The 12,389-nt window shown below is 44.2% G+C and overlaps 1 protein-coding gene across 1 annotated transcript in view; it reads left to right on the forward strand.

The window, feature by feature from the left end:
- The first annotated feature begins 11,947 nt into the window (after nt 1–11,947).
- The window catches only part of LOC139405728 (protein S100-A5-like), a 2,980-nt gene continuing 2,538 nt past the window's right edge, over nt 11,948–12,389 (forward strand). The window contains exon 1 of the mRNA XM_071148152.1: nt 11,948–12,037. The gene's annotated coding sequence lies outside the window, so the exon portion shown is untranslated. The remainder of the gene's footprint in view (nt 12,038–12,389) is intronic.

Genomic DNA, 12,389 nt, shown 5'->3' on the forward strand with positions numbered 1-12,389 from the left:
ATTAAAACATTCCCTAACCAGAAACCGTGGATTGATGGCAGCATTCGTGTGAAACTGAAAGCGCGAACCACTGCTTTTAATCAGGGCAAGGTGTCTGGTAACATGACCGAATACAAACAGTGCAGCTATTCCCTCCGCAAGGCTATCAAACAAGCTAAGCGCCAGTACAGAGACAAAGTAGAATCTCAATTCAACGGCTCAGACACAAGAGGCATGTGGCAGGGTCTACAGTCAATCACGGACTACAGGAAGAAACCCAGCCCAGTCACGGACCAGGATGTCTTGCTCCCAGGCAGACTAAATAACTTTTTTGCCCGCTTTGAGGACAATACAGTGCCACTGACACGGCCTGCAACGAAAACATGCGGTCTCTCCTTCACTGCAGCCGAGGTGAGTAAGACATTTAAACGTGTTAACCCTCGCAAGGCTGCAGGCCCAGATGGCATCCCCAGCCGCGCCCTCAGAGCATGCGCAGACCAGCTGGCCGGTGTGTTTACGGACATATTCAATCAATCCCTATACCAGTCTGCTGTTCCCACATGCTTCAAGAGGGCCACCATTGTTCCTGTTCCCAAGAAAGCTAAGGTAACTGAGCTAAATGACTACCGCCCCGTAGCACTCACATCCGTCATCATGAAGTGCTTTGAGAGACTAGTCAAGGACCATATCACCTCCACCCTACCTGACACCCTAGACCCACTCCAATTTGCTTACCGCCCAAATAGGTCCACAGACGATGCAATCTCAACCACACTGCACACTGCCCTAACCCATCTGGACAAGAGGAATACCTATGTGAGAATGCTGTTCATCGACTACAGCTCGGCATTCAACACCATAGTACCCTCCAAGCTCGTCATCAAGCTCGAGACCCTGGGTCTCGACCCCGCCCTGTGCAACTGGGTACTGGACTTCCTGACGGGCCGCCCCCAGGTGGTGAGGGTAGGCAACAACATCTCCTCCCCGCTGATCCTCAACACTGGGGCCCCACAAGGTTGCGTTCTGAGCCCTCTCCTGTACTCCCTGTTCACCCACGACTGCGTGGCCACGCACGCCTCCAACTCAATCATCAAGTTTGCGGACGACACAACAGTGGTAGGCTTGATTACCAACAACGATGAGACGGCCTACAGGGAGGAGGTGAGGGCCCTCGGAGTGTGGTGTCAGGAAAACAACCTCACACTCAACGTCAACAAAACTAAGGAGATGATTGTGGACTTCAGGAAACAGCAGAGGGAACACTACCTATCCACATCGATGGAACAGTAGTGGAACAGTAGTGGAGAGGGTAGCAAGTTTTAAGTTCCTCGGCATACACATCACAGACAAACTGAATTGGTCCACTCACACAGACAGCATCGTGAAGAAGGCGCAGCAGCGCCTCTTCAACCTCAGGAGGCTGAAGAAATTCGGCTTGTCACCAAAAGCACTCACAAACTTCTACAGATGCACAATCGAGAGCATCCTGGCGGGCTGTATCACCGCCTGGTATGGCAACTGCACCGCCCTCAACCGTAAGGCTCTCCAGAGGGTAGTGAGGTCTGCACAACGCATCACCGGGGGCAAACTACCTGCCCTCCAGGACACCTACACCACCCGATGTCACAGGAAGGCCATAAAGATCATCAAGGACATCAACCACCCGAGCCACTGCCTGTTCACCCCGCTATCATCCAGAAGGCGAGGTCAGTACAGGTGCATCAAAGCTGGGACCGAGAGACTGAAAAACAGCTTCTATCTCAAGGCCATCAGACTGTTAAACAGCCACCACTAACACTGAGTGGCTGCTGCCAACACACTGACACTGACTCAACTCCAGCCACTTTAATAATGGGAATTGATGGGAAATGATGTAAATATATCACTAGCCACTTTAAACAATGCTACCTTATATAAATGTTACTTACCCTACATTATTCATCTCATACGCATACGTATATACTGTACTCTATATCATCGACGGTATCCTTATGTAATACATGTATCACTAGCCACTTTATACTATACTATGCCACTTTGTTTACATACTCATCTCATTTGTACATACTGTACCCGATACCATCTACTGTATCTTGCCTATGCTGCTCTGTACCATCACTCATTCATATATCCTTATGTACATATTCTTTATCCCCTTACACTGTGTACAAGACAGTAGTTTGGAATTGTTAGTTAGATTACTTGTTATTACTGCATTGTCGGAACTAGAAGCACAAGCATTTCGCTACACTCGCATTAACATCTGCTAACCATGTGTATGTGACAAATAAAATTTGATTTGATTTGATTGATTTGATTTGATTTAATGGGTTTCAAACGGGTCGCCCATCTTCCCCGTTAACCCCAGTGCATTTAAATCAAATCAAATCAAATGTTATTTGTCACATACACATGGTTGGCAGATGTTAATGAGAGTGTAGCGAAATGCTTGTGCTTCTAGTTCCGACAATGCAGTAATAACCAGCAAGTAATCTAGCTAACAATTCCAAAACTACTACCTTATAGACACAAGTGTAAGGGGATAAAGAATATGTACATAAAGATATATGAATGAGTGATGGTACAGAGCGGCATAGGCAAGATACAGTAGATGGTATTGAGTACAGTATATACATATGAGATGAGTATGTAAACAAAGTGGCATAGTTAAAGTGGCTAGTGATACATGTAGTACATACAGATGCAGTAGATGATATAGAGTACAGTATATACGTATACATATGAGATGAAAAATGTAGGGTATGTAAACATTATATTAGGTAGCATTGTTTAAAGTGGCTAGTGATATATTTTACATCATTTCCCATCAATTCCCATTATTAAAGTGGCTGGAGTTGAGTCAGTGTGTTGGCAGCAGCCACTCAATGTTAGTGGTGGCTGTTTAACAGTCTGATGGCCTTGAGATAGAAGCTGTTTTTCAGTGTCTCGGTCCCAGCTTTGATGCACCTGTACTGACCTCGCCTTCTGGATGATAGCGGGGTGAACAGGCAGTGGCTCGGGTGGTTGTTGTCCTTGATGATCTTTATGGCCTTCCTGTAACATCGGGTGGTGTAGGTGTCCTGGAGGGCAGGTAGTTTGCCCCCGGTGATGCGTTGTGCAGACCTCACTACCCTCTGGAGAGCCTTACGGTTGTGGGCGGAGCAGTTGCCGTACCAGGCGGTGATACAGCCCGACAGGATGCTCTCGATTGTTTGTGAGTGCTTTAGGTGACAAGCTGAATTTCTTCAGCCTCCTGAGGTTGAAGAGGCGCTGCTGCGCCTTCTTCACGATGCTGTCTGTGTGGGTGGACCAATTCAGTTTGTCTGTGATGTGTACGCCGAGGAACTTAAAACTTACTACCCTCTCCACTACTGTTCCATCGATGTGGATAGGGGGGTGTTCCCTCTGCTGTTTCCTGAAGTCCACAATCATCTCCTTAGTTTTGTTGACGTTGAGTGTGAGGTTATTTTCCTGACACCACACTCCGAGGGCCCTCACCTCCTCCCTGTAGGCCGTCTCGTCGTTGTTGGTAATCAAGCCTACCACTGTTGTGTCGTCCGCAAACTTGATGATTGAGTTGGAGGCGTGCGTGGCCACGCAGTCGTGGGTGAACAGGGAGTACAGGAGAGGGCTCAGAACGCACCCTTGTGGGGCCCCAGTGTTGAGGATCAGCGGGGTGGAGATGTTGTTGCCTACCCTCACCACCTGGGGGCGGCCCGTCAGGAAGTCCAGTACCCAGTTGCACAGGGCGGGGTCGAGACCCAGGGTCTCGAGCTTGATGACGAGCTTGGACGAGCTTGGAGGTATTCCTCTTGTCCAGATGGGTTAGGGCAGTGTGCAGTGTGGTTGAGATTGCATCGTCTGTGGACCTATTTGGGCGGTAAGCAAATTGGAGTGGGTCTAGGGTGTCAGGTAGGGTGGAGGTGATATGGTCCTTGACTAGTCTCTCAAAGCACTTCATGATGACGGAAGTGAGTGCTACGGGGCGGTAGTCGTTTAGCTCAGTTACCTTAGCTTTCTTGGGAACAGGAAAAATGGTGACCCTCTTGAAGCATGTGGGAACAACAGACTGGGATAGGGATTGATTGAATATGTCCGTAAACACACCGGCCAGCTGGTCTGCGCATGCTCTGAGGGCGCGGCTGGGGATGCCGTCTGGAACTGCAGCCTTGCGAGGGTTAACACGCTAAAATGTTTTCCTCACGTCGGCTGTAGTGAAGGAGAGTCCGCATGTTTTGTTTGCGGGCCGTGTCAGTGGCACTGTATTGTCCTCAAAGCGGGCAAAAAAGTTATTTAGTCTGCGTGGGAGCAAGACATCCTGGTCCGTGACGGGGCTGGTTTTCTTTTTGTAATCCGTGATTGACTGTAGACCCTGCCACATACCTCTTGTGTCTGAGCCGTTGAATTGAGATTCTACTTTGTCTCTATACTGACGCTTAGCTTGTTTGATTGCCTTGCGGAGGGAATAGCTACACTGTTTGTATTCAGTCATGTTTCCGGTCACCTTGCCCTGATTAAAAGCAGTGGTTCGCGCTTTCAGTTTCACGCGAATGCTGCCATCAATCCACGGTTTCTGGTTTGGGAATGTTTTGATCGTTGCTATGGGAATGACATCTTCAACGCACATTGTACTGAACTCGCTCACCGAATCAGCGAATTCCCTTGGTAGATAATGCGGTCGACATTTGATTGTGAGGAATTCTAAATCAGGTGAACAGAAGGACTTGAGTTCCTGTATGTTGTTGTGGCCACACCACGTCTCGTTAACCATGAAGCATACGCCACCGCCCCTCTTCTTACCAGAAAGATGTTTGTTTCTGTCGGCGCGATGCGTGGAGAAACCAGCTGGCTGCACCGACTCCGATAGCGTCTCTCCGGTGAGCCATGTTTCCGTGAAGCAAAGAACGTTACAGTCTCTGATGTCCCTCTGGAATGCTACCCTTGCTCGGAGTTCATCAACCTTGTTGTCAAGAGACTGGACATTGGCGAGAAGAATGCTAGGGAGTGGTGCACGATGTGCCCGTCTCCGGAGTCTGACCAGAAGACCGCTTCGTTTCCCCCTTTTACGAAGTCGTTTTTTTGGGTCGCCGGCTGGGATCCATTCCGTTGTCCTGGGTGAAAGGCAGAACACAGGATCCGCTTCGCGAAAGTCATATTCTTGGTCGTACTGATGGTGAGTTGACGCTGCTCTTATATTCAGTAGTTCTTCTCGACTGTATGTAATGAAACCTAAGATGACCTGGGGTACCAATGTAAGAAATAACACGTCAAAAAACCAAAAAACTGCATAGTTTCCTAGGAACGCGAAGCGAGGCGGCCATCTCTGTCGGCCTGTGTTTTCTGTTTGTCTGTTGCCAGTTCGTCTTATCTAGTCAAGCCTACCAGCGGTTTTCCTGTACTCCTGTTTTCGCTCTAGTCTCTGTTTTCTAGTTTTCCCAGTATTGAACATTCTGAACCTGCCTGCCGTTCTGTACCTCCCTGACTCTGCTCTGGATTACTAACCTCTGCCTGCCCTGACCCTGAGCCTGTCTGCCGTTCTGTACCTCTCGGACTCTGCTCTGGATTACTGACCTCTGCCTGCCCTGACCCTGATCCTGTCTGCCGTTCTGTTCCTCTCGGACTCTGCTCTGGATTACTGACCTCTGCCTGCCCTGGACCTGTAGTTTGCCTGCACCCTGTTTTGTAAATAAACTAGTTATTTCGAACACACCACCTTAGGATAGTGACTTATAAAGAACATGGACTCTGGCTTCATTGAGTCTGTCACAATGTCTTTGAGAACTCAACTTGATCGGCTCTCTCAAGTTAACCTTGTGGGTTGTTTTGCTTGGCAGAAAATGACATTACTGGGTGGTTTTGTATTCACCAAGATAGGGTTCTTAAGTTGTTTTTGCCGGCCGTTGTGACCAAGTCCCCTCTTACTTTTTGTGTGTTCAGGATCGTAAAGTTTACCTTTGAGAAACATACTGTTCCTGACATCTAGCTGGAAAAGGAAGCAGCTGAATATAAATGACCAGTTGAGGAGGAATCAGGTGGTGTTGGCAAGTCAAGTACAGTTTGGAGACCAAATACCTGATGACTCAACACTCAGGAAAAAACACAGGATCTTTCACTACAAGTTAGACCGCATCATCCTAGACTGTAGTAGTGTGAGAATAGGGACTCTTCGCAGGATGGTCATTGTAAGTACTCCTGCTTATTCCCTCCTGTTTTCTGGAATCTTCCAACTGTGTTTTCAGGAGAACCTTGGAATTTTACAAAAGTTACTGGAATTTAGCCAACCTAACAGTTATGTGACGTTCCAGTGCTTTATTACCCAAGTCCTGAGGGGGACACTGGAGAAGGTGAGGCTGCGGAGCTGATTAGCTGTCAGTGGTGCAGCTTGAGGAAGCTGCCCGTTCTCTTCTTCCAGACCAGCCCAGAGGAATGTCTGCCGCTCCCCACCTAATTCAAAATGACCCACCACGAGGGAGGTACGAGGCCTGCAGACGCTCTACATACAGGTGTCAGTCAAACTGTGAACAACCCATGCCAGTTGCTAACATCAGTAGTCTGTACATAGATGGATGAATGTTTGTTGTTTACAAAACTTATCAACATCGACTCTATGTTTGGAGAATCCTTTCTATGTCATATATTTTTGCTAAATAAACCAAGTGTTACCTCACGTTCAACAAAATGTCAACAAGTTCCCCACCAAACTGTCATTTGATGAAGCTGCCAGGAGATTGGTCAACTATAACAAAGCAACAAAAGAAAGGGTGAGCCCTCTCTCCATGGAAGATTAACATCTTAGAGCCTTTTGAGACTAGCTAACAAAATATGGCCTGTTGCCTTTATTCGAAATCAGATTTTCAACTAACAATTTATTTTAAACAATCCCTTCACCAAGATCTTGGTTGCATCCCTTTCATGTAGGTAACAACAACAACAACAACTACACTAAAACTAACAACACATCGTCTCCAACGGTGCAGAGGCGCATGGCCACACGGCAGCAGACCATCACGTTCTTATGACGGAGACGATGATATGGCTGAGCTCCAACCCATCTTCACTGGACCAATCGTAAAGTACGACGTTTATCTATCTCCTAGTCCTGGGTCATGTTCATTAGGCACCAAAAATAAAAAAATGACTGAAATAGGGAGGGATTATCTGAAATTGTCCAATAAGAAACGTTCGTTTTTATTTTCTGTTGCAAAGCATTTTGCTTCGGTGTACCCTAATGAATACAAACAACCCTGTCATAAGCAGAATTCTAATCTGTTTGTGTTTGTTCCGGATGGTAATCAATGGATGGTTGTGTTGTAGGTTGATGGTGTACCCCCCTCCTCCGGCCAAGGGGGGCATATCGGTGATTAACGAATAACGCTATTACTTAATTACTAATCAAGAAGAGAAAGTTTGAAAAGGTGTTCCCCGGTCATCGCATACGATAGTCTCATTTCTGAGTGTGCGTATCTGATTCAACTTATTTTTGTTCTTGTCACTGACAGTCATGTAGTAGACCTTTTCTCTATTGTACTGTGCTGAAACTGCAATGTGATTTGTTTACCAGCAAGAAAAAAACAACATGAAGTTTCCAGGATGTATATTATTACAGCTCATCACACAGACTTTTCTAGTTAAATATTCCTACAATATTTCTTTCTAATATGGACCATTCCCATGTATGTCAATAAGCTACATTGCTTAATTTAGGACTGGCCCCATTGGGTTTGGGGTGCACTTCCTTCTCTACTTAAATGTTGTTTGCTTGTCCTGATCAACGTTAGCCATAGGCTATATCTTGCTTATTGAGAACGTGCATTTGACAATTTAGCCTGTAGTATTTTTTCATTTGAGGTGAATTGCGTTGCATAAAGACAGGTAGGCCTACTTATTGAAGCCAATTACAAGTGTTGTTATTACTCGTAGCCTATGATATTTAAGAAACTGTAGTATCAATTGGAGTTGATGACAATGCAGCGACCTCCAATAACCTACAGAACTTGAGGAAACTGTCCAAATACATGTATATACAAACAAATACAAACTGAGTCCAAATACATGTATATTTGGCATTAAAAATGTTTCTGTATATTTTAGGATTTTCATGAAGCCAAAATCAATGATATAAAGAATGATGAATGAAACTTTGGAGTACTTTAAATTAAATGATGAGCAGAAGGACAAATTCAACTCCATCTTTCATCGAATCAGATGGCTTATTCACCACAAAACCATTTGATGTTGACAATTATTTTAATGATTATTTAATTGGCAAAGTGGGTATACTTAGGCAGGAAATGCCAGGAGGAAAGTCTTTGTCCTCAGGCCTGGAGGGAAGCCAAGTGGTAAAGCTGCCTTTACTGGATCTAACAACAGACCTATAAGCTTGCTGCCAGCTCTTAGCAAACTGTTGTAAAAAATAGTGTTTGACCAAATACAATGCTATTTCTCTGTAAACAAATTAACAACAGACTTTCAGCATGCTTATAGAGAAGGGCAATCAACATGTACTGAACTGACAGAAATGACAGATGATTGGTTGAAATAAATTGATAATAAGAAGATTATGGGAGCTGTATTGTTAGATTTCAGTGCAGCCTTTGATATTATTGACCATAACCTGTTGTTGAAAAAACTTAAATGCTATGGCTTTTCAACCTTTTTTCAACCGCTATAATGTGGATTCTGATCTATTTATCTAATAGAACTCAAAGGGTTTTCTTTAATGGAAGCGTCTCTAATGTCAAACATGTAAAGTGTGGTGTACCGCAGGGCAGCTCTCTAGCCCCTTTACACTTTTCTATTTTTACCAATGACCTGCCACTGGCATTAAACACAGCATGTGTGTCCATTTTGCTGATGATTCAACCATATAGGCATCAGTAATCACAGCTAATAAAGTCATTGAAACCCTTAACAAAGAGTTGCAGTCTGTTTTGGAATGGGTGGCCAGTAATAAACTGGTCCTGAACATCTCTAAAACTAAGAGCATTGTATTTGGTACAAATCATTCCTTATGTACTAGACCTCAGCTGAATCTGGTAATGAATGGTGTGGCTGCTGAATAAGTTCAGGAGACTGAATTACTTGGCGTAACCTTAGATTGTAAACATGTCATGGTCAAAACATTCAATGGTTGTAAAGATGGGGAGAGGTCTAGCCGTAATAAAGAGATACTCTGCAAGGAAAGACCTAGTTAAGCTGCACAAGTAGTAGTACTGGAGCAGTCATACTAATAGTAGTACTACTAGAGCAGGCATACTAATTGTAGTACTACTAGAGCAGGCATACTAATAGTAGTACTGCTAGAGCAGGCATAGTAATAGTAGTACTACTAGAGCAGGCATAGTAATAGTAGTACTACTAGAGCAGGCATACTAATAGAAGTACTACTAGAGCAGGCATACTAACAGTAGTACTACTAGAGCAGGCATACTAATAGAAGTACTACTAGAGCAGGCATACTAACAGTAGTACTACTAGAGCAGGCATACTAATAGAAGTACTACTAGAGCAGGCATACTAACAGTAGTACTACTAGAGCAGGCATACTAATAGAAGTACTACTAGAGCAGGCATAGTAATAGTAGTACTACTAGAGCAGGCATAGTAATAGTAGTACTACTAGAGCCGGCATAGTAATAGTAGTACTACTAGAGCAGGCATAGTAATAGTAGTACTACTAGAGCAGGCATACTAATAGTAGCACTACTAGAGCAGGCATACTATAAATAGTACTACTAGAGCATGCATACTATAAATAGTACTACTAGAGCAGGTATACTAATAGTAGTAGTGCTAGAGCAGGCATAGTAATAGTAGTACTGCTAGAGCAGGTATACTAATAGTAGGTACTGCTAGAGCATGCATACTATAAATAGTACTACTAGAGCAAGCATATCAATAGTAGTACTGCTAGAGCAGGCATACTAATAGTAGTACTGCTAGAGCAGGCATACTAGTAAAGCTACTAGAGCAGGCATACTAATAGTAGTACTACTAGAGCAGGCATAGTAATAGTAGTACTACTAGAGCAGGTATACTAATAGTAGTACTGATAGAGTGGGCATAGAAATAGTAGTACTGCTAGAGCAAGCATACTAATAGTAGTACCGCTACAGCAGGCATACTAATAGTAGTACTACTAGAGCAGGCATACTAATAGTAGTACTACTAGAGCAGGCATACTAATAGTAGAACTACTAGAGCAGGCATACTAATAGTAGTACTGGAGCATGCATACCAATAGTAGTACTACTAGAGCAGACATACTAATAGTAGTACTACTAGAGCAGGCATACTAATAGTAGTACTACTAGAGCAGGCATACTAATAGTAGTACTACTAGAGCAGGTATACTAGTAATACTCCTAGAGCAGGCATACTAATCGTAGTACTACTAGAGCAGGCATAGTAAAAGTAGTACTACTAGAGCAGGCATAGTAATAGTTTTACTACTAGAGCAGGCATAGTAATAGTAGTACTACTAGAGCAGGCATAGTAATAGTTTTACTACTAGAGCAGGCATAGTAATAGTAGTACTACTAGAGCAGGCATTCTAGTAATACTACTAGAGCAGGCATACTAATAGTAGTACTACTAGAGCAGTTATAGTAATAGTAGTACTGCTAGAGCAGGCATAGTAATAGTAGTACTTCTAGAGCAGGCATAGTAATAGTAGTACTGCTAGAGCAGGCATACTAATAGTAGTACTTCTAGAGCAGGCATAGTAATAGTAGTACTACTAGAGCAGGCATACTAATAGTAGTACTTCTAGAGCAGGCATACTAATAGTAGTTCTACTAGAGCAGGCATAGTTATAGTAGTACTACTAGAGCAGGCATAGTAATAGTAGTACTTCTAGAGCAGGCATAGTAATAGTAGTACTGCTAGAGCAGGCATACTAATAGTAGTACTTCTAGAGCAGGCATACTAATAGTAGTACTACTAGAGCAGGCATAGTAATAGCAGTACTACTAGAGCAGGCATAGTAATAGTAGTACTACTAGAGCAGGCATAGTAATAGTAGTACTGCTAGAGCAGGCATACTAATAGTAGAACTTCTAGAGCAGGCATAGTAATAGTAGTACTGCTAGAGCCAAACAAGCTGTCTTCACTTTTCTTACAGCACTATTGTAACGCACATATCTGAGATTGTATAGTGATGACAACAAGCAGGGCTGCATTTCATTCCAAAAATGTGTATTTTCCCTTCTGCCCAAGCTCACTCCACTTCAAAGATCTAATAGGTATGCTGTGAATAAAAGCAATATGGCAGACACTAGGTGGGGCCAATGCTTACACCTAGCCTGCCTTCTCAGATCTACAAAGGGGAGTGAAACAGGACAGAGAGGAGGGGACAACGTTTTGAAATGAAAATGCAGCCCAGGGTTTTGTAGCAGAGAGATGGAAAATAGTGGTTAGGTTACGCAACAGTTGGGCTGGATATATAAGAGGCGTGCTCTCTGTGGTGATATAAAGAGGGGCATGCTCTAACAAACACACACGCAAATAAGGGCATTCCTCAGAGCTGTGACTCACATTACCCATTTTTAGAGCCGTCTGGAATCTCCACAGCTCCACTTTCCACACAGTTTGTAGAGAACAAATCAACCCCAGGTTTGTGGAAGGCAACATGGAGGGCGACAACATGTTGGAGTGTTATAACATAGAAGGTTACCACAGCTGGGGCCTGGCCTATTACACAAGGCCTGGCCTATTAAACAAGCAAACACATGCCAAATACAATTAAGGAATAAGCTTCTCTATTCACACCCTCAAAACAAGATTGAACATAATATTGACCTTTAAAACATGAATTAATGCAAATGATAGCATTGGCACATGACCATTTGAGATCAAGTCTGATGGAGCAGGTTTGGGTGGAGCTGACCTCATTTCAGGGCGTCAATGGCTGCTTGTGGGCTGATCATGTGTCTGCTCTGCTTGAGGGGGTGTTTTTCACTTTAAGAGGAAACTTTTCTTCTCTCTGTCTCACATCAGTCTCACATCAGGACCCAGCCGGTCAGCTACACATATCATAGATCTTATCTTCTGCTCTGAGGTGAGTAGAGAGGGAGGGAGGAGGGGGAGGGGGGCTGCTGCAACTCTCAGATAGAGGAGGGAAGGAGAGAGTTAGGAACATAAAGAGAGAACTGTTCTATTATATACGGTTAGGAATGAGGGAATGAAAAAGGTTGAGAAGTTGGAAGCAGGGAATGAGAGAGATGAGAATTGGATAGATGGGCGGGACATGTTGAATGAATGGACTGAATAAGGAGCATAGAAATGTGTGTGTGTGTGTGTGTGTGTGTGTGTGTGCCTGTGTGTGTGTGTGTGTGTGTGTGTGTGTGTGTGTGTGTGTGTGTGTGTGTGAGTGATGGGTGAATGAAGAACAGATGAATCAGCCATTCCAT

The sequence above is a fragment of the Oncorhynchus clarkii genome, chromosome 3 (assembly GCF_045791955.1).
Source record: "Oncorhynchus clarkii lewisi isolate Uvic-CL-2024 chromosome 3, UVic_Ocla_1.0, whole genome shotgun sequence".
NCBI lineage: Eukaryota > Metazoa > Chordata > Actinopteri > Salmoniformes > Salmonidae > Oncorhynchus > Oncorhynchus clarkii.